This window comes from Canis lupus, chromosome 11 (assembly GCF_003254725.2).
Source record: "Canis lupus dingo isolate Sandy chromosome 11, ASM325472v2, whole genome shotgun sequence".
Taxonomy (NCBI): domain Eukaryota; kingdom Metazoa; phylum Chordata; class Mammalia; order Carnivora; family Canidae; genus Canis; species Canis lupus.
Genome location: NC_064253.1, coordinates 58,100,363 through 58,122,404, shown reverse-complemented (window position 1 = coordinate 58,122,404; position 22,042 = coordinate 58,100,363).

Genomic DNA, 22,042 nt, shown 5'->3' with positions numbered 1-22,042 from the left:
AAATCTATGTGAGCGTGGGTTCAACCAAGATTTCATAGATATGACACCAAAAATACAATTTTAAAATAAAAATTGGATAATTGGATAAATTTGGCTCCATTAGGATTAAAAATGGCTGCTCTTATTGTATATCAATTATACCTCTATAAAACTGTTAAAAATAATTCAGAAAAATAAGATAAGATTGCCAATGTTTATTATATCAAGCTAAGAAAAGAAAAAATTATTCAGAAAAATAGCATAAGGTTGCCAATGTTTACTATATCAAATTAAGAAAAGAAAAAATTATTATATAATTACTATTGTTTCATAAATAAAGGATAGGTAAAACAAAAAAGTAAGAATAACTTCATAGTAATAAATGAAACTTCTTTTGATTGAATTAATATGTATAGTTTAAGCTTATTACATGTTGTATTTATTTTTCTAAATTTTCAAGGACAAATGAAAAGCATTTCACTAAATAGTAAATTTCCCCAGCATTGGCAAACAACTGACCTTCGAAATTAGTAAGATTAGCCTGCCTTTATTAAACATTGTGTACTGCAGCTGGAGATTTTAAAGAGGCTAGAAAAAAGATATTTCAAGGTTATTTTTTGAGAGCCTTAATAAAGGCATATTATTGTTTCTTGTTATAATAGATGTTTAGCATATATAAATCATTGAATCAATATTGTCAGTAAAAAGCAAACTGTTCCACAAAAGAAACCAATATAAATGCTTCTAAAGAAATACAATATTTCTCATTTTAATATACCCTTGATAATGTGTTTCCAATTTGTGTGCTGTACTTTTCCTAGCATTGTTTTAGTGCGCTTCAATTAAAAAGTTCAAAATTGGCCTTCTCCTAATTGAAACTTAAACACAATCTAATGGATGAAAAACATGCTGGGAAAAATTTGTCATTACAAATCCCCAAATAAACCTGTTCGTTTGCCATTTGAGAGAACTTATAAATAAGCTTGACAAGATTCCAAATCTGTACACTGTTATCTTGTTCTGATTTTCCTATTAAGACTTAAAAGCTTAAAAATAGAGCTTTTGGCTGATTTCTTTTTGGTGAAACTATAGTGACTAGATATCTAATGCAGCAGCTTAAGCCATGACAAGGATAAAATTTGAATATTTTCCTTATCCATTCTCTAGACACTGATTTTATTAAGTTGCCCCAGGGGTGCTTTGGGTGAGGCTTTGAGATCTTATTTAAGAAAGTACTTTTGAAGTGGTCTCTGGGGCAAATACATCAGAACCAAGACAGAAACTCTATAGAGCTGTCTCTGCTCATAGTTACATGGTCAAGGATGCCCCTTAAACTCAAAGAATGAAAATGCAGCTTTTGAGCAATGGAGTAAAGTCCTGAGTCAACTTGCAGTTTTACAACAGACCAACAGTGAAGAGAAAACTAATAAAGAAAAATCCAAGTGCAGCAAAGTTTCTAATTTACTCCCAATTTGATGCATATGGGAAGTGAGAATAATAGCTAAACAATAATTTATTAATAGGCTGTAGCTTCAGGTTTATATTCTGCATTCCCTAAGAAAGAAAATGAAGGAAAAAACTTCACTTGAAGAATGAGGACATTCTAATTAGAACTGGAGAACTAGAAGAATAAAACACTATTCTAGATTTTGCTAATTCCCTACGGACATAAAAACACGTCATGGATTGAGACACAGCTAATTAAAAGGTAAGTAAACTTCATCATAAAAAATAAGCCCAATTTAGCACTTTTTTTATAGAAGCAAGATTTAAGTTTTTGAAGACAAATGAGACTGTGAAAGTGTACCTGAATTCTCTGCTCATTAAAATGACTGTATTTCTCACAAAATAACTTGAATATTTGCATTAAAGAATACATATCCAGTATTCAAGGAGGTTTATTATAACATAGCATACACTCTTTGAGGAACACAGTGACTCCTAGAGAACCTTTTGGCTCCTTTTATGGCTCCTTTTATCTGTGTCCTTTTCTGTCATCAACTACCAGCACAAAAATACTTGTTTGAATACTGTAGCCCACTCTAAAATTCATGATTGGCCAGCATGAAGCACTGTGTTAGCAAAGGCTACAGCAATATATGAACTTTCAAATATTTAAATATATAATACTTCATGTATTTAAACTTACAATATAAGTTTTTTTTTAATATAAGTTTTTATAATGACAAATTCATATGCCAGGGCAGCAATTCTAAGATTTAGGGGGAAAAAGAAATATACAATCTTAATTTGTTTTGCATTGTGCTACTCTTATGTTTATGCCCAAAGCTACAGCTTAAGAATTTCCATTATCGGAGGGCCTGGGTGGCACAGTCAGGTAAGCATCCAACTCTTGGTTTTGGTTCAGGTTATGGCTTCAAGTTGTGATATCAAGCCCCAAGTCAGGCTCCCTACTCAGTTGAAGTCGGCTTGAGGAGTCTCTCTCTCTCCCTCTCCCTCTGCCCCTCTCTACCACTCTCTCTCTCCCCATAATAAATAATTTTTTAAAAAGAATTTTTGTTATAAAAACATTTTGTACTAATTGCTTTATTATGGGTTTATTCTTCTTTTATTTTTTTAAATATTTTATTTATTTATTCATGAGAGACACAAAGAGAGAGGCCGAGATACAGACAGAGGGAGAAGCAGGCTCCCTACAGGGAGCCCAATGCGGGACTCAATCCAAGGACCCTAGGATCATGACCTGAGCTGAAGGTAGACACTTAACCACTGAACCACCCAGGTGACCCAGTTTATTCCTATTTTATTCAGTGGAAGAGACACAATCTATGCAGCTCATGAGTTTGCATAAATATCCATATTCTTAATGATTAGATGAATAAGAAAAAAAGACCTACATAATAAATGACAGAGGACATAGTGTTCAGGGTATAGAAAAAGAATATCTGTTTTGTGTTCAGGACACAATTCAAAAAGTGTTGATGGTTCAGTAGGGTAAGTGTCATTCTCTTGATTTCAGCTCAGGTCATGATCTCAAGGTTGTGAGATGTAGCCCTGCACTCCACGCTGAGCATGGAGCCTACTTGAGATTCTCTCTCTTCCTCTGCCCTTCACCCACCCCTAGCTCCCCTGAACATGTGCACATTCTCTCTCTCAAAATAAATAAATAAATAAAGACATTTTTAAATGTATGACAGAAAAGATAACAAGTATAGAAGTTAGAGAATGTGATCCAAATAAAGATAAGTGTTCCTGAAAAAGATGTGAGATAAGGGATGCCTGGATGGCTCAGTGGTTGAGTGTCTGCCTTTGGCTTGAGTCATGATCCCAGTGTCCCTGGATCGAGTCCTGCATCGGGCTCCCTGCCAGGAGCCTGTTTCCCCTTCAGCCTGTGTCTCTGCCTCTCTGTGTCTTTCATGGATAAATAAATAAAATCTTTAAAAAAAAAAAAGATGTTAGATAAATACATCAGAGTCAAAAATATGACAGCTATTCCACAATGAAAAAAAAAGCATATTCTCTACAGAGCAAATATTAGGAATTTATCAAGTAATCAACTTTATTATACAAATTTACTTGAAACTTTAACAGAAGTGTTAAAATTTCCAGCAGCAATTTTGCACTTATCTACTTCTTATATTTTAAATTGATTTTGCTTTATGGTTTTCATACTATAATATTTGTAAAACAATTTAGAATCTATGCATCTTTGTTTTTCATCACTATAAAATAAACTTCATTTTGTTGTCTCCATGTAACCATACCTTCACTTTCATACATGTTTGATTGCATCCAAATTGAAAAAATACTAAATACTATGGAAAATATCATTTGAGAATAAGATCATTTTCTACCTTTCAGTTCTTTTTAAATGTAATTGTTATGAATTGACACACATATGTGAAGCATATAAATAATAATAAAATTCAGTATACAATTTCAAGAGTGTTAAACCAAAAAAAAAAAAATGTCTTAAGCACTTGGTAATAGCTGCAGTGGTTAGAAAAATGCAATGTAAGGGAGGCAAGGCTCAAGTGTGAATCTGAAATATAAGGGTAGAAAGGCACTTTAAGAGGGAAGAACAATAATAACAAAAGCCTGGATATGGAAAAATCTGTCCTTTATCAAACATGGATTGAAAATACATTATGTGGCAGGCAGGTAATCCATACCTGCTGGAAAAAGAGGGCTCTTTAAGACAAAGTCTAGGCCATCTGGGTGGGTCAGTCAGTTAAGTGTCTCCCTTTGGCTCAGGCCCTGCTCAGCGGGGAGTCTGCTTCTTCCTCTCTCTTAGCCCCGCCCCTTGCCCATGCTCTCTCTCTCTCTCTCTCAAATAATAAATTCTTTAAAAAAATTTTTTTAAATAAAAATTTAAGATAAAGTCCATGCTTATAGGAAGCTATAACCTATTAATGGTAGTGAAAATCTGCTGTTTTACTTTCTGTCTTATTTGACCATAGAGGCTCAGTGTTTTTTTGGGGGGGATCCATTCTCTGCTGCTTGCTTCCAGATCATGTGATTCAGGCTGGTTTGAGATCACTTTACCTCCAGGTCCTGGGATAACCATGACCAAGCCATTCCATAACATGGGAATCATGGGATTGTTGCTAAAACTCTTAAAGAGAAAGAATTCTCCTTCTCTAGGAATTGCTAAGCTGGGAGTATATAAATGCCTGGTGGCCAGTGTCCTCCTTGAAGAGGGAGTATGAACAAAACTCACAATGAAGAAAGCAGAGCCAAAACAGAGAAGATTTTTTTTAATCACCTGAAGACCCGGATCTGCCTGTGCCTGCAAAGTTACCCTTGATTTTTTTCATCAAACGATCTATTAAACTTCCTCAATTTCCCCTCTGGAAATTTTAAATTGGAATTCTAGGTTTTGCTACTGAAATGCTCTGATTAATTTACTATTATGTTAGTCTAAGGAACAGAGACAATGGGTCTAGCTGGAACAAGTTTGTATTAGAGAACAGAGGGAATTAATTTTGGAAAGGCAGGTAGCAAACAGAGGTTAAGAAATACCTAGCAGAGCAGCCCAGGGGGCTCAGTGGTTTAGTGCCACCTTCGGCCCAGGGCATGATCCTGGAGACCCGGGATCGGGTCCCACGTCGGGCTCCCGGCATGGAGCCTGCTTCTCTGTCTGTGTCTCTGCCTCTCTCTCTCTCTCTCTCTCTCTCTCTGTCTTTCATGAATGAATGAATAAAATCAAAAAGAAAAAGAAGAAAGAAAGAAAGAAAGAAAGAAAGAAAGAAAGAAAGAAAGAAAGAAAGAAGAAAGAAAGAAAGAAAGAAAGAAAGAAAGAAAGAAAGAAAGAAAGAAAGAAAGAAAGAAAGATCCTTTCAGCTAAAGGAGAGGCACACCTTTTTGCCCTTGTATTTTGTGATCCCCTGAGATTATATAGAGTACCAAGTTTAAATTGAGTGGGATTCACAGAACTACAATGGGAATGGGATCACTAAGTATAATTATTATTTGTTTTCTGTACTAAGGCCCATGAAGGTCCTTCAACTGCTGCATCTCAGAACATATGAGAGTTAATTCAGAACCTATGCTGTTAGAGTCATTAAAGGCAACCTGCTCCCTTTCATCTTTCTATTGTATAAATTATTTTAGTTAATTTTGGATTTCCCATTGGGCAAAAAATAAAAAAAAAGAGTAAAAATAAATAATTTATCCTTAAAGAGTTTGGATCCACTGAAAATTTTACAAAATTAGAGGATTGCTTAATATCATAATCAATTGGTTTTTAAAAAAATATTTTATTTATTTATTCATGACAGAGAGAGAGGCAGAGACACAGGCAGAGGGAGAAGCAGGCTCCATTCAGGGAGGATCCCAGGTCTCCAGGATCACACCCCGGGCTGAAGACCGCTCTAAACCGCTGGGCCACTGGGGCTGCCCTAAAAGAGTGTTTAAAAATGATCAAAGAGGAAGAAATCAGAACAGTGATGCTTAAGCTATTTCCAGGAATGAATCAACAGTACTTGTAGGCTGACTAGAATTGGAGGTGGAGGTGAGGACTCAAAAATGATTCCAAACTTCCATAATTGGGCATTCACAGAATAAGGAGGTCCAAAAGGAATACATATAAGGGAAAAAGATAAAAAAACCACAGGACAGTGAAATAGCTGGGAGATATAAGCATAGCACTGAAGCTTTGTTGAAAGTCATTTATGAAGAACATATTTGAAGTGATATTTGAAGCCAACATTGTGTTTATGTTTCCTGGAGAAATTTTGGAAAGAGATAAGCAGTATATCAGGGTGATGGTATAATTTGTTTTTCAACTGGGATACTTTTAAGTGTAAAATAAAGCACTCAAAACCTTTGCCAGGAAAACAGAACTAAATCAGAGTGTCCCTGGAAAACTGGGACATACAGTGATCCCAACTTCAGTAGAATTAAAGTGAATGAAGACTTCTGTTTCCAGCAGAGATAGAGTAGTGCCATTTCTTCTAGGTCTTCTCTCTTAAAACTAAACCCATAGCTACAACAGAACAAACAAACATAAGGAGGCTCTGAAAGCTAAAAAGAAGACAAACTGCCTAGGGACCTCAGGACTTGATGAAATGAGTCCGTGGATTTCCTTATTATCTCCATATATCTCTAACCAAGCACTCTAGAAGCTTCCAACCCAAAACTACCAACAGGCACCACCTCTACACACACCTCCGGGGGAAAAAAAGGCTGTAAGTAAAATGAGTTCCCCTAGTCAAAGGACCTGGGAAAGGATGACCTAATAACAGAAAACCTTTCTTGGGACGCCTGGGTGGCTCAGCGGTTGAGCATCTGCCTTTGGCTTTGGGCATGATCCAGGTCTTGGGATTGAGTTCCACATGGGGTTCAATGCGAGGAGCCTGCTTCTCCCTCTGCCTGTGTCTGCCTCTCTCTGTCTCTTGTGAATAAATAAAATCTTAAAAAACAAAACAAAACAAACACCTTTCTTTTTGGAAATTCCTGCCCAAATTCAGCAAAACACAATGGGAAAATCACACTGGTGCAATGGTGTCATGAGGGAAGTTGGTTTTCATTCCATCTTCCTCTCCCACAGAAGAAAGCAGCCAGCCCAGATTCCCCAGCCCACTGTCTGAGCAGGGAGCTAATCTTCCATTTCCTGCCTGGTTCTTCCATTCTCTGCCTGGTGGTGTCTAACAAACTTGGGATGGAACCCAGCCTGCCTAATCCCTGCTTATCCAGGCAACTCTGATTAAATGCAGGCAACTCTGATTTCTCAGCAAGAGGAAATCCTGGAGATCTGAGCATGGAACTGACTTTCTATCCCCCATCCATCAAAAATAGGTAGTGATTAGCTTTTTCTGCCAAGCAGCAGGGTCCAGCAGCATGGTCACTAGGAAGTTTTGCTAATAGAGGACAAGAGAAGAAACTGCAGAGTCAGAAAAACTGTTTTCTTCAAGATGTAGACACATGTAAAAGTAAGCATACAAATGAAAAAGCTAGACAGCATGAAAATAATGAAGGCAATGTAGATAAGCATGACCACCAATAGCTGGATAGCTGGGCAACGGTGACGTCCAAGGTGCTGGCTGGTGGGGGTTCCTCTGAGAAAAGAAAAGTTCTTTTCATCTCAATCCATGAGAAGGATAAAAGAATAAAAGACAAAGGGAGTGGGAGCAGAAGACTATATTTTGGATGGTTTCACTTTCCTAATTAGGCAAAATATCCTGACAATAGATGCCTCATTTTGTGAGGAGTATAGGATAATAGTTTTTTGGGGTTTTTTTTCCCCTCTGCTCCACTCTGCCTCCAGTATTTCTTTGGAGACTATGTTCTTAATGGTTTGCTGATGGCTGACTCCCTGATTGCTCTTTCTCTGGAGGGAAAAAAAAAATTTGAGTAAAATTAGGCTCTTGGGAAAACTCTAATGGTGCATCAGAACTGCACTTTAATGTTCCAATAATTGGGAGTAATTATTTCTGCATAGTTTTGGCCTAAGAACTTTTCCTTCTTGATGGTCAGAAGCAGCAGCCAGAGAAGTCCTATTCGGTAGTGTGAGTGGCAACAACAACATACCTGGGTGAAGAATGTATGTTTTACCTGCAGGAGGCAGAGTCACTATGATGGAGGTGTCATGCAGGCCCTCCTCACCAGAGAAGCAGCTTAGGTATCTGCCAGGCTCACAGTTTGAAGTTGTTTCAATCCTGACTATTTGAGACACTGATCAAGTATTTGTATCTATTTCTTCCTTCCTCATAATTACATTTCATTATGGTACAAAATCTTTGAAGGGAGGCTCATCAATTGGATCCAAACTGTCAAACTGAACCGACTAAAATTTTATCTCCTATTGCTATTCAGGAAAAGGCTTTCAATCTTCACTGTTTTATACTACGCAGTGGTATAGCCAGCTCTCTTCTCTTTTCAGTTTGGATTACCTGATGATAATCTGGTTTCTATTATTTTCTTATAAAGCTTTCCACCTTTCCTCTCGATGATATTAAATATCGCTACAATTGTGGTATTCAATTGATCTAGTGATGCTGGAAATAAAAGAGGATCCAGGCTATTTACATAAACCTGTAATAAACATATACGTGTATCCTTAGTTATTCAAGAATACGTATATATAGAGAGACAGATGGAGAGTCAATGACTTCTCTTATGTCACTACTTAACATCCTGCTTCCACCCCTATCAATCTATATGAAAGTTTACATTGTGAAGGAGTAAAATTAAAAGAGAAACATTTTAAAGAGGCTTTTTTCTTATTAATTATATGATCTGGGGCTCAGATGTAGTTCTCTGAATTAATATCTCATTGTCATTATAATGGGCTTCCTTGACCTCATGAGAACGATAAAACTGACCAGTCATGTCCATCTTTCTCTCTATATCTGTATCAGTTGTGCATACATGTGCCAGAAGCCACATAGTAATTTGAACGAGGGAGTTTTAATATGAGCAATTATTAACCTTTTACAAGAAATTAAGAGAGAACAAAAGAAAATATTCTAGGGCTGAGGAAAGACACCCAAGAAAGGAATAAACTTGGAAATGAAGGAGTGAAGTTCCTCCTTAGGGTGGGATTCAGCCCTCATTGAAGACAGTTAGGCTGCAGTCCACTGGATAACAATTATTCTCCGTATATCCTAGGCTAGAGTTTGTTCAAAGTCAGCAGGCCAGGGGTAGAAATAGAACCATCTGCCAGAGTGCCCACAAAATTATCTGGAAGCTGCATGTGAAGGTTGCTGTTGAACCTGTTGAGAAGCCATTTGGAACACCAGTTGGCCTTACCAAGAAGCTACTAGGAAGCTACTAGAGAGCTACGACAGAGAACTCACCAAAAGGCGCGCACCAGTAGGAGGGCTCCAGGAAGCCAGCTGGGGTGCCCCTGGAACTCGCCCTATAGAAGCTAGCTGTGACACCCACAGAACTTGTCTAGAAGCTGAGGTGCTGCTAAGGTTGCTTCAAGGAAGCCAGGTATCGTGTCCATGAAACTCACAAAAGTACCTGCTGAACGCATCAAGGGGATACAGAGATCTCCACTGGATGTCCCACATAACAGCCTAGTCCTTTTCAAGAGTTAGAAGCAAAGCACACCAGACCCCAGGAGAGAAGCCCCTTCCTCCTCCAGTGTCCCTCTAGAGACTTTTAGTAACAAAGATTAGCATTGCGCCAGCTGCTGAGAAAGAAATGTTCCAGTATTATAAACAGGGCAATGAAGGGTAGATTTGGAGCTAAGAGGCAATAAATTTGTAACTGGCACAGTACCCAAACGAACAAACTAGTAATACATTCACCTTCACTTAAGTCATCAAGATTCTGCTATGTACTGTCTGAAACAGCATGAGCCTCCTGAAGAATGGCAATGTATAAATTTCACGGTAGTAAAATGATGCTGTTTTCTAAAAGAACCTCAAGATTTAGCCTACTTTTGATGTTAAAAGACAAAAATGATATCCCTCCCATAACACAACTCTAAAAACATTTGTAGGATGTTGGAAATCCTAAGGCAAACCTAGTGCAATGATAACATCCCAATTATCTAGCAAAAAAATCAACATTTTCCTGTGGTTTCCTGAAATGCTCCTGTGAGCAAGTAGCTATAGCTACTTGCAAGGGTTCAGGCCCCAGCAAGTCTGGAATTGACCTGAATTGTTCTGCTTAAGTACCTGCAAGGCACAATCCCTGACCGAAGCATTAAAGATGTTGATGAAATAGTGTTGCTTTGTAATCTTGAGTCTGAGGAATTTCGAGGCCATTCATGCAGTCGCGTCAGCTTCTGACAAAAGTGAAATCGGTGATTTACAACTGATCTTGGCAGGACCCCTGCAGCCAAGGGATGGGTTGTGGTGCTTTGTTTTTAGGGCTGGTTATAGAAGAAGAATATGCCTACCTGACCAACAGGCTAGGAGAAACTCTGGCTAAGACTCCTTTTGGCGCTCCTTAGTTCCAGAGTATTCTGTACACACATCAGTGCTTCCTGGTCTAAGAGAGAAAGTGTTTCCAATGCAGCCATTACAGAGGGAAGGCAGTGAGAAGTCACATCTGACTTCTCTGGACCCCTTGCTGCCAGACAGCCTTTGACAGGTGTGCACATCCTTCTTTTACTAATGTCGCTGTATTGTGTGCTTTTATTGAAACAAAGCAGAGGTTTATAAACACTGTCATTGTGGGTCCTGTCTTCTTCAGCAGGCATTCTCTAACTGCCATTGTTAGTATAACAAGGCTTTTTTAAGGTATAATAATTCTAGGCCTCACAAAGTGAGCGGAAAATGTTCCAAATGTCGGGTAGGTTTTGCCCCAGCAAGAACCACGGGGAAACTGTTTTGTAAAGACTTTATTTTTTAAGAGCCTCAGAAACTTTCTGTTTGGCACCTCCCTTCTTCCCTGGCTTGAAATTTCTCTAGATTTGACAGCTATTAACAGGATCCTACATCCCATCATGTTGCCTTTAATATTTCCAAGCCAGTAAGTTTTTGTCATTTTTATAATGAAACTCAAATGATGAAATGTGTTGGCTCTGGGCTGCATTTTTCCTTTTTCTGAAAAGCCAAATATTGAGACTAGTTTGTAACAAATGATACTTACATTTTTCATCTTATTTTTTTTTGTCTAGTATAGGATAGTACTATCACTTCATCTCCTTATTCAGCATCTGAAGAGTCCATGAGATTTGCTTGATTTTTTGTGAAGAATCATCTTCTACCAATAAAAAACATTAATTCCTCCTGCACAGATATGTCTTTCAATTTGCAGAGGCTATTTCTTAAAGCTCTGATTGTGACTGTTTAATGTAAATTTGGATAGAGAGTAAGGTTTTAGACATTTTTTCAATACATTGTTATTTTAACAACATTCAAATAGAATTTATCTCCTTTAAAAAGTAAAGATACTACTGGCTGAGTAATGGGGTAACTGGGTGACAGGGACTGAGGAGGGCACTTGATGGATGAGCACTGGGTGTTTTACTGTATGTTGGCAAATCAAACTCCCATAAAAACAAAAAACAATAAATAAATAAATAAATAAATAAATAAATAAATAAATAAAATACAAACAGGTTTTGCTTAGGGCTTAAAGAGCAATTATGTTTAGATTTTCGGTAGTTAATGTATTGGATGTAATTTTTTTACTAGTTATTGCAGTCTAGCCAAAGGTATGTCTTCATTTCTAAAGTTGCCAAGAATTGGGACACCTGGGTGGTTCAGTCAGTTAAGTGTCTGACTCTTTATCTCAGCTCAGTTCTAGAGCTCCAGGTTGTGAGTTCAAGCCCCAATAAAAAAAAAAAAAAAATACATACATACATAAAGACATAAATACAATTGCCAAGTATTAAATCCACAGGTAAAATGTAACATCAAGCCACTCCACCCCTCCTGCCATTTCTGATGTGATAGCCTTGGGAAAGAGTCTAGTTAAGACCTAGCCCTAATTAATGGATACCATCTGCTGGAGAAGAAGCCTAATCAAAGAAAGGAGAACTGGTCACAGTGCAGAGCTTTCTTGTTTATTTTTTTTTCCAAAAGCTTTTGTGTTTAGATGATTTAAGATCCAACTCCCACCTCTGAATTTCCATAATAAAAATCAAACCAAGTAGCCTAAGATAGGGACCCAAAATCAACATAGGTCCAAGAGAGACAAAAATATCACCTCCATATCCAGCTACCCCTTTTACCTGTGGGACCAAAAGCAGGAAATTAGGATGATGGCAATTGGGGCTGTTTCTACCTTTTTCCATTTTTACAAGTAAATAGCTCTCCTCCCTCTTTTCAGTTTTTAAAGCTTATTTAATTTAGTTGAACCATGAGGGTGCAAACTAGAAAAATTGAAACAGGCTGCCGATAAATTAGGTGAGCCCAGGAGCCATGCCCGGCACATTTCAAACTGTTCCTTTAAATGAAGTTGTTATTTTAAAATATTTCTATTTTATTAAGTTTTAAAGGATGGTGTTCACCTTGCAGAAGGTGAACGTTCCTGACAAAGTTTATAAACTGCAAATATATGGCAAGATCATTAAGACAGGTATAATTACAGATACATAGACATAGTTGTATAAAAAAAAAGTCTTTAAAACAGTTCCAAAAATCTTTCATCTCTAACTCCATCTTTGTTAAACAGAAATAGTCACTCAGCAAATATCTCTTCTCTGTGACTTTCCTGCAGTGTAGCAGAAAGACAAAGCTTAATTGATAGGATTGGCAGTCTTTGAACATAGATATTCTCCATGGAAGACATTTCTTTGATTACCATATTCAGCTTGCTATCCTTAGTCACTGGGCATAGATGTAAAAGGAGAGAAGGGATGAGTTAGCAAACTGAAAAATTAGCCCAGACTTTAGATTGCACCAATCTAGGTATAAATCCCAGCTCCCAGCTGCACCACTGACTGATGGTATGAAATAAGTTACTTGAATTCTCTGAACCTCAGTTTTCTCTCATAAAAAAAAATTAAAATGTTATCGTGGTTATTTTCAGAATTTAAATGATGCCTAACCTAGGGCCTCTAACATCAGACATTTTTAAATCATGATGGATACCATAATTCTATATATTATATGGTTCATCTGAATTTTAGGCATGGCTTTTTATATCCTTCTCACTAGGCCTCAGTTTGCTCATCTATCAAATGCTGAGTTGCGTTAGACCTATGATCATGATCCTAACCAAAATTGGCATTCTTTGAATCAGCGACATTTTTCTTCTATTAAAATTCAATAGGACAAAGATCACTGTCTTTGCAAAAAAGTTTGACTTGGCATTATCTGTGCTACATGAAGGTAGCACTGGGGTCTCACATCCCCAAATTCACAGGCCAGCTCCCTTAATTCATCTCTTAGAATATCTTTAATACGAAAACCTAGCATGGTCAGTGTGACTGTAGAAAGCATTCACATTTGAGAATCAATAAGGAAGAGGTAAATATGCTCAATTATACATCAAACATTACTATTAAAGATAGTTAAAAAGGAGAATATGCACATTTTGCACATTTTTATAAAGAAATACGATTGTTTAAAGCAAACAAATTATGTTGGAGTGCACAAGAATTTAAAAGTCAGGTAATGGATGTATTATAGTTGGAATTTCAAAACGAGTAATATTAATCAATATTAATCAACACTGGAACAAATGCTTAAATATTGGGTGAAGGGGAGGATAACAATGAAGTTAGGCCCCTACAGTACACCAGGCAAAAATAAATGCCAGACAGATCAATGATTAATTTTCTTTAAAAACTTTTAAAAATAATAATATAGAATATATTTCTAAGTTTTATAGTGGGAAAGGCCTTTCTTGACATATTGCCAATGTCAGAAAAAATGTAAGAAAAGACGAGCAACTTTGACTACTAGCTCACATAAGTTTCTCTATGGCAGATATTCTTTTTTTCAAGTGGGTATTTCACCTTTGGTTTGTGCCAGTTTTTTCTTTTAATTTTATTTAAATTCTAGTTGGTTAACATACAATGCAATGTTTGTTTCAGGTGTAGAATTCAGGGATTCATCACTTACATAAAACACCCAGTGTTCATCGCAGCAAGTGCCCTCTTTAATACCTGTCACCCATCTAGCCCATCCCCCATCCACCTCCTTCCATCAACCCTCAACTTATTCTCTGTTATTAAGAGTCTCTTATAGTTTTTTCCCCTTCTCTGTGCTTTTTTTTTTCATCTATTTTCCACATATGAGTGAAATCATATGGTATTTGTCTTTCTCTGGCTTATTTCTCATAGCATAATACACTCTAACTCCATCCACGTTGTTGCAAATGACAAGATTTCATTTTTCTTTTTGGTGACTTGGTAATTCTCTCTCTCTCTCTCTCTCTCTCTCTCTATATATATATATATATATATATATATATATATATATATATATACATATATCACATTTTCTTCAGCCACTCATCAGTTTGTGGACATTTGGGCTCTCTCCATAATTTGGGTATTGTTATTGTTGATAATGCTGCCATAAACATCAGAGACCATGTACCCCTTGTACCCCTTCAAATCTGTATTTGTGCATTCTTTGGGTAACTACCCAGTAGTGAAATTGCTGAGTTGTAGGGTAGTTCTGTTTTTAACTTTTTAAGGACCTCCATACTGTTTTCCAGAGTGACTGTACCAGTTTGCATTCCTATCAACAGTGCAAGAGAGTTCCCCTTTCTTACAGCAGAAGATATTCTAAAGACAGTTTAGATCACCAATTTTGAAAATATTTTTCAATGCATTCCAGACAAAAGGTCAGTATAATTTTGGATGAAGTTGCAATAGCATTTTGAAATCATTGCTACCTTGAATCCAGCGATATTCCAATCCAGTGCCAACCCAAGCCATTCTGAAGCAGGGGAGCTAGGTTCTTATCTCACAGATTTGAAGAATCAATCTCTTGGGCAAAGGAGAGTGAGTAAGGCAATACAAGTTTATTAACTGAGGAAACAGAAAGCTCTAAGAAGTGAGCAGGGTCCCCATAGGATTGCCAATGTGGGCCTCCACTGACAGTCTTTTATTTAGGACTGACAGGGAGCTTATGGCCTTACCATTCTTGTGATGTCTTGGTTTGAGTAAGGAATGGTGATAACATCCTTAATGGCTTCCTTTTGGGTCTGGTTATCCTTTGCTGATCACAGGTGACTGTCATAAAATATATATATACATATTCCTACCCATATCTAGGGCAGGGTGGTCTAGTTTGTTCCCTTATCTCTGGTTTCCTTACATCTCAGCATCTTGGGCATTTTGTTTTGTGAGACTGATTCCATGTCCCCCTACCTATCTCTCCCTACCTAGCCCTACCTGCCCCTTACTCAATTCCTACCTTCACACAAGGGAGACTTACATAAGGCACCAAAACAGAACCTAAATCAAACTACCGTTGAATAACAGCGAACATCTATGCAAGCAACAACTATTCCAAATGCATTAAAAGTTGATTCAGAATATAAGCGTTGGTCTCTAATTCTCACCTTTCAACACTCCCCCTTCCTATATAAGTAATGAATGCCTCCATAGAACGAGAAAGGTGATCAGACCTTAACAATGTCCTTAACTTGGTTTGTCAGTTATGCCACATGGAATCCAAGCAGAAATGACAAGCAATTGGCTATCTTGGCCTTGGTGCCTAAAAGCAGAAGCCCTAAAGAGAAAAGAGAATATAGGTTTCTATGGTTTTCAATAATCTTACCTATTTTTAATTGTGACCCAACCAATAATACAAGCTCTGCTTCGATATATTATCAAAGGTTTCTCCCTTGGAGAAGAGTGAGTGACAAGAAAAGAAAACACTAGTGTGTGAAAGACAAGGAAATTTTCTGTACTGTCAGAAAAAAACTAAGCAGAAATCCAAGAATTCATTTCGAGAACATTATAAACACCTTTGCCCTCGCTGAATTCTGAAACTATCCCTAATCACAAAGCATAGGAGAGTTATTAAGAAAATGGCCCTGGAATTAGAAACCTGTCTCCAGCATGATCAATTGTGTGACCATGAGTACATACCTTGAGCTCTTCAACTCATCTCTACCTGTTAATTTAAAATAATACTTACCTCTTTGGATTTGTAGCAAGCATTACACTCAGAAAATTCTAATTTATGCTACCTTGTATTATGGTATTTCTCACTGAAAGTAATCCAAATTGTAGGTTTAATCCAGTGCCTAACATATGGTAAAAAAATAAAAGTCAGTGAATACTGTATATTTTAGCCCTCTACCTGCCTTAAGAAAATATCAAATTTCTCAGCAGTATCTTTTAACTACCAGAATAACCAAACCAACATATCCAGCTTTTATATTAACAAAGAACTTGATTCAATATATGGTATATGCTTAGTACATTCTTATTTCATCAATGAATTTTGTGTTCGAATCTTTTACAAGTGACTGCCGGAGGTGAAATCATTCAGCAAATGTTCTGAAAAATGTTTCTGACTTCCTGGTGGCTTGTCACTTTTGATTTAATGACGTGTTTCCAAGAAATGAAATATTTTATTTGGAATTTAGTGCATTGGCTTTTGGTCCAAATCCTTAGTTGGACAGATTAGACCTCCTCTTTTGGCCCCAGCGTTCATGCTCAAATCAGTCCTGGGAGTGCTACAGATTACCCAAAGTCGAAAGTTAATGCTAAAATATCACTGTAGGCTGCTGGATATAGACCAGAGTCTTCTTAAGGAAAACTGGATTGACAACTTTCTTTAGACAAGATAGTTTTCAAATAATTTCCAACTGTACATCCTAAGGGCTGCGTAAGAGCTTTTTTTTTTTTTTTCCTGTCTTCAACTTTCTATACTGAAATTAAGATATAACTACTTTTAATTTAACTTGTAGGTGTATTTGCATGGAACAAGATTTAAGTCCTTACAGCTTCAATCTGACTCATACTACAAAGTCTGCTATTGTTGGCTAAGGGCTTTCCAGGAGGATATAAAGGGTATAAGATTGGCTCAATCAATTTACCAGGTCACATTTCGCTACCAGATATGGTCAAAGCTACATAAAGCCAACATCCAAAGTCACCTTATTATTCCCCTTGTGCTCGTAAGATTTCTAACCCAGTATTTGAGGAAAAACTGCTTTGATAGCATATTTGAATATATTTTTATTCCAAACGTTGATCTTGGTCACAGCTAAACCATGGAGTCGATGAACCCTGGTAGAACAAAGAGAAGAAGTCATTCTCTGATATAACTCATGTTACACTGCATCCATACAAATACCAAAAAAAAAATTTTTGTTTAAATCGCAATTCCTTTACCTAATGCGTGACTGTATATCTTGTGTCAAATGGGAAACACAGCAGTCCCTCACACAGCAAGAAGGGCTAAGCTATGTTTTACTACACAGACATAGCCCTATTTTAATTTAGAAGGAATATAAAGATGGCTGACTCACAAAGATTTCAGAGCTTTAATATTTCATTCCTTTTTAGTTACTACAGAAACTTAAAATCTGAAAAGTCAAACTGTCAGTGAAGCAATACATTCTTTTCTTATTCTTTCATAGCTATTTTATATTAAATGCATCTCACGTAGCAAAGCTCTTTTTCTCCCCCAGAGAATCTGGCAGCCACAAGACTTTGCTTTACCAGCGTCTGTGGGTGTCTCTGAGTAGCAGTCAAGCACTCTGAGAGAATAACAGAGAAGTCACTGATATTTTCTAGAAAATCACTCCGGCAGCTCATCAAAAATTTGGCATAAAGAAAATTAATTTCTGAAATCTTTAAAGAACTATTTAAACTCATTTTTGGAGACCAAGGGGAAATCATATTTTTAAAATCTCATATAAATGAGTTCCATGGTCCATTAAAATCTTTTTGCTTTGTATGATTTTTTTTTGTAGTAAAACACATTGCTCATGAATACATTTCCACTCTATAGGGCCCCTAAATTAAATAGCAGAAAAGAACGCAGGGGAAAAGGGAACTGACATTTGTTAGGTACTGATGCTTTGTCAAGAAGATCATAATTCACTATTACATAATGGTATCTCTTTCAGTTTTCATCACTATCCTTAAAAATGTGGTTGCAATAAGCACAGTGGTTAGAGACACAGGCTTTGGAATCAGCTTTGCTTGGTTCACTAGCCAAATGACAGTCAAATTATTTAACCTTTCCAAGTTCCAGTGTCTTCCTCTGTAAATAGGGGTGAAATGCATCATAATGTCATCTTGAGGATTTAAGTAGGTAATGAAAATAAAATCTTAGCAGAGGGTAATACACATAGCAAACACTCTATCTATGGAAGCAAAATAAATGATCAGCACTATGATTCGTTTAACAGATTCAACAAGTGAAGCTCAGAAGTGAAATGATTTGTCCACACCACAAAGGTAGATATCAGTGGGGCTGTGTAGTTTAATTTTTCTCTCTCAGGTCCCAAAGCACATGATCTCTCTGTTACAAGGTCACTCTAAAAATTAAACTTCCCACAACGAAAATCAAAAGAAATGTTGTTATGGACTTGAAAGTTTATGTCCCCCTAAAATTCATATGTGGAAGCTGTAATTCCCAATATGATGGTGTCTGGAGATGAGCCTTTGGGAGGTAATTAGGGTCAAATTAGGCCATGAGGACGGGGACCTCATGATGAGATTAACTGGTTTATAGGGCAAGGAAGGACACACCGAGGAGACAGTCGTCTGTTTCTGGTACCCTGATATCAGACATCCAGCTTCCAGAACTATAAGGGCATAAATTCCTGTTGGTGAAGCTACCTGGCCTATGATACTTTGTGATGGAAGCCTGAGGTGATTAATATAAATGTTTTGATTCTCTTTAGGATTCTCTTCTCTTCATTGTCCCTTTTTGTTTATGTATGAGATGAATAATGCAGGTATGCACCCTCTTACCCAACCATATCTCATAGGAATAATTGGAATGTTTCCTACAGAGAAGGTAAGTAGGCAGATGAATGAAGCTGAAATGTCACATAGTATAATACAGAGAGTCCATGAGTGGGGTACTTTCCTTAGACGGGGCATGGGCATGGTGGGACTGTGATTGACATTTTTAGTTCACAGATGCTTACAGAGGTTAGTGACTTTCCCATGGCCACACAACTGCTACATGATAAAACTACGATTTGAAAAGCATAATGTATAAAAAAGAAAGAAAGAGAGAGAGAGAGAAAGAAAGAAAGAAAGAAAGAAAGAAAGAAAGAAAGAAAGCAAAAAGCATAATATTTCTTGCACTCTAAACTAGAGGTTTAAAAACAATAAAAACTACACTCTTAACATCTTGTTTTTAATCACAGTAAGACATATATTTGTTCATATGTCAAAAAATCCAAACAAATCCATTGAAGAAAATCTATAGGCTTTTATAAGATATAATCCTACTGACATTTTAAAAAAATGGGCTATTCCAGCCCATACTGTTTTCTTAAACAGTCAAATTAATGATTGTATTATATGAAGCTTTTCTTATTGTTTCTTAAAAAGATATATCTCAGAGAGCAATGATTACAATTCCTTTTATCCCAGACATATCATAATGTTTCATGGTTTCTTGCCTTTGCATGTGAAGAGTTGCTTCCTGGAGTATCTTCTATCCTTCCTTCTTTGTCTGTATGGCAGCTAGGTGGTTACCATTTTAAACCCTAGTCCAGATATAGTTTCCTCCAGTAAAATTTCCCTAGCCAACAGTCCTGAATTAGAAAATGCTCCATTTTCATTGTGTATATTAACATTGAAAAAAAACATTGCAATGATCATACAGTGGAGTAATTTATTAAGATGTGTATCTTCCCTATTAGACTAGAAACTTTTTGTGCAAGATACTGTATCCTAGTCATCTTTATTGTTGTTGTTGCTTTTATTTTATTTTTCCAGGTTTCTGTTTGTAAGACATGACCAGGTGAATAAAGTACTACCTGAGAAGAACCTTCTCACTTTTAGCCAATTAGGCTTCTGCTCATTCACTTTTGCATTCATTCCTTCAGTCAGTCACTCATCAGTTATTGATTGGGCCCCTATCATGTATCAGGAACTATAACAGAAGTTAAGAGTGGATCCTCTTTGCTTCTTTGCTCACCTGTACACTCCTCATTTTATTCCCCATCTGGTCTTGTTTGCAGGCATTTATCACACGACCTAGAACATTACAGGCAACCAATACTGGATTTTACATAATTGAGTTTACACAGAAACCCAGAAAATAAACATCCTACTTAGGATTAAAGACATAATTCCTTGATAGGAAGTCAAGAGATAAATTCCTGCATACATTCTACACTTTTATAATGATTGCAGTGATAATGTCTTAAGGTTTTAAGATTTATACATTCAGGAACGCCTGGGTGGCTCAGCAGTTGAGCGCCTCTGCCTTTGGCTCAGGGCGGGATCCCAGAGTTCTGGGATCGAGTCCTACATCCAGCTCCTGCAGGGAGCCTGCTTCTCCCTCTGTCTATGTCTCTACCTCTCTCTGTGTGTCTCTCATGAATAAATAAATAAAATCTTAAAAAATAATAATAATATTTATACATTCAGTTTATCCAGTCCCAACTTTCACTTTATATTTGGGTTCTTATACCCACAATTAGTCATTTATAAATAAAAGTACTACAATAAATACTCAGATATTTTGAATCGATTTGTATTTGCTACTTAAAAAATCATGTTAAACCTATGGCTCTAGTCATATTCTCTAAACTTTAGATAATTCAAAAGCGACTAGTCTAAAGGTAGAGTTTTTCAAATCCATATTAAAGAATTACACTTAATAGTTTCTAACTAATAACCATTCTGCTGGGGTAGGAATAGTTATGCAATGTAATTCTCTTTCCCTCCTTCTTAGTATTTTTGGTTTATAAATTATATTTGAAAAGCACTTTTGACAAAGATCACCAACTATACATGTAAATTACTGAGCCTTTAAACTTAACTGCAACCCTCAGCTTGTTCCCCAGGCAAATCACAAAAGGCAGTTCAATCATCCACAAAGCTAACATGAAGTGCTCCCAAGCCCATCTGACATTCCAATACAATCACTGCCTAGAAAACCAAAAATATGCCTGTGCAAAATTATAGAATATTTGTAACTAGCAGGACTTTCAAGACTTTCATTTTACAGGACTTCTGATTCCTTACACACATACCTCCACCTTTATTCTCCTTTCAAGGCCTCATTGTTATATTAGACATCTGCTTAAAAAGATCCTTGGCACTATTTAGAAGGTTTTTCACTTTATCTGAATTGCATTTCACTGACCTCCCAGTGGTTCCACTATTTCACACAGCTGGCTCTGCCCTCTACATTCCTTTAGAATGTGGAAATGGAAAAATATAATGGTCATTCAGGTACAGGAGCCTCACTGTGAAAATTCTGGTTGTTCTCACAGTATTCATCAAGACAAATTGGTTTTCTGGCAGGCTGGTCTTGAAAGTAGACATTGGTACAGTTGCTGGTGTGTTTGGGTAATTTTTCATTTATTCTCTTCCTGTTTTACTCTTCCTTGATTGGCAAGTTCTGTCAGTTACTTTACTGAGCATACATGGTTTTAGAAATGAAGAGTCATTTCTTAGCCCCCACCCCGCCCCGATCTATAAACTACTTAGTTATAACTTCACTTCCCTAATATTGCTGATTGTTATTTTGACTCATTAGTATAGCTACTATTGGTTGTGTATTTCAGGAAACCCATTGACTCATGTCTCTGTCTAATGTTAAGAAATCTAGCGGCAGCTGAGACTGGGCAACTTTAGAGTTGACTCCTTTCTCAAATCCATTTCATTCACTCATTCACTCAGCATTTGTAAGGCAACATTATCTTCAAAGTACATATTATAAATTGGAGATAAATACAGTTTTATCCTCAAAAACAAAAGTATTCCAGGTGAGAGTGACTGTTCTTTGAAATTTTCATCCTAGGGACTCCTGGGATGCTCAGTGGTGGAGCACCTCTGCCTTTGGCTCGGGGTAATGATCCTAGGGTCCTGGAATAGAGTCCCACGTTGGGTTCCCTGTGAGGAGTCTGCTTCTCTCTCAGCCTATGTCTCTGCCTCTTTCTCATGTGTGTGTCTCATGAATAAATAAAAATTTTAAAAAAAGAAAAGAAATTTTCATCCTTTAATTGACTTAACTAGCCTAAAATATATTGTTCTTTAGAGTTCAAGTTCAAAATCAAATCCTGACACATACTACAACAG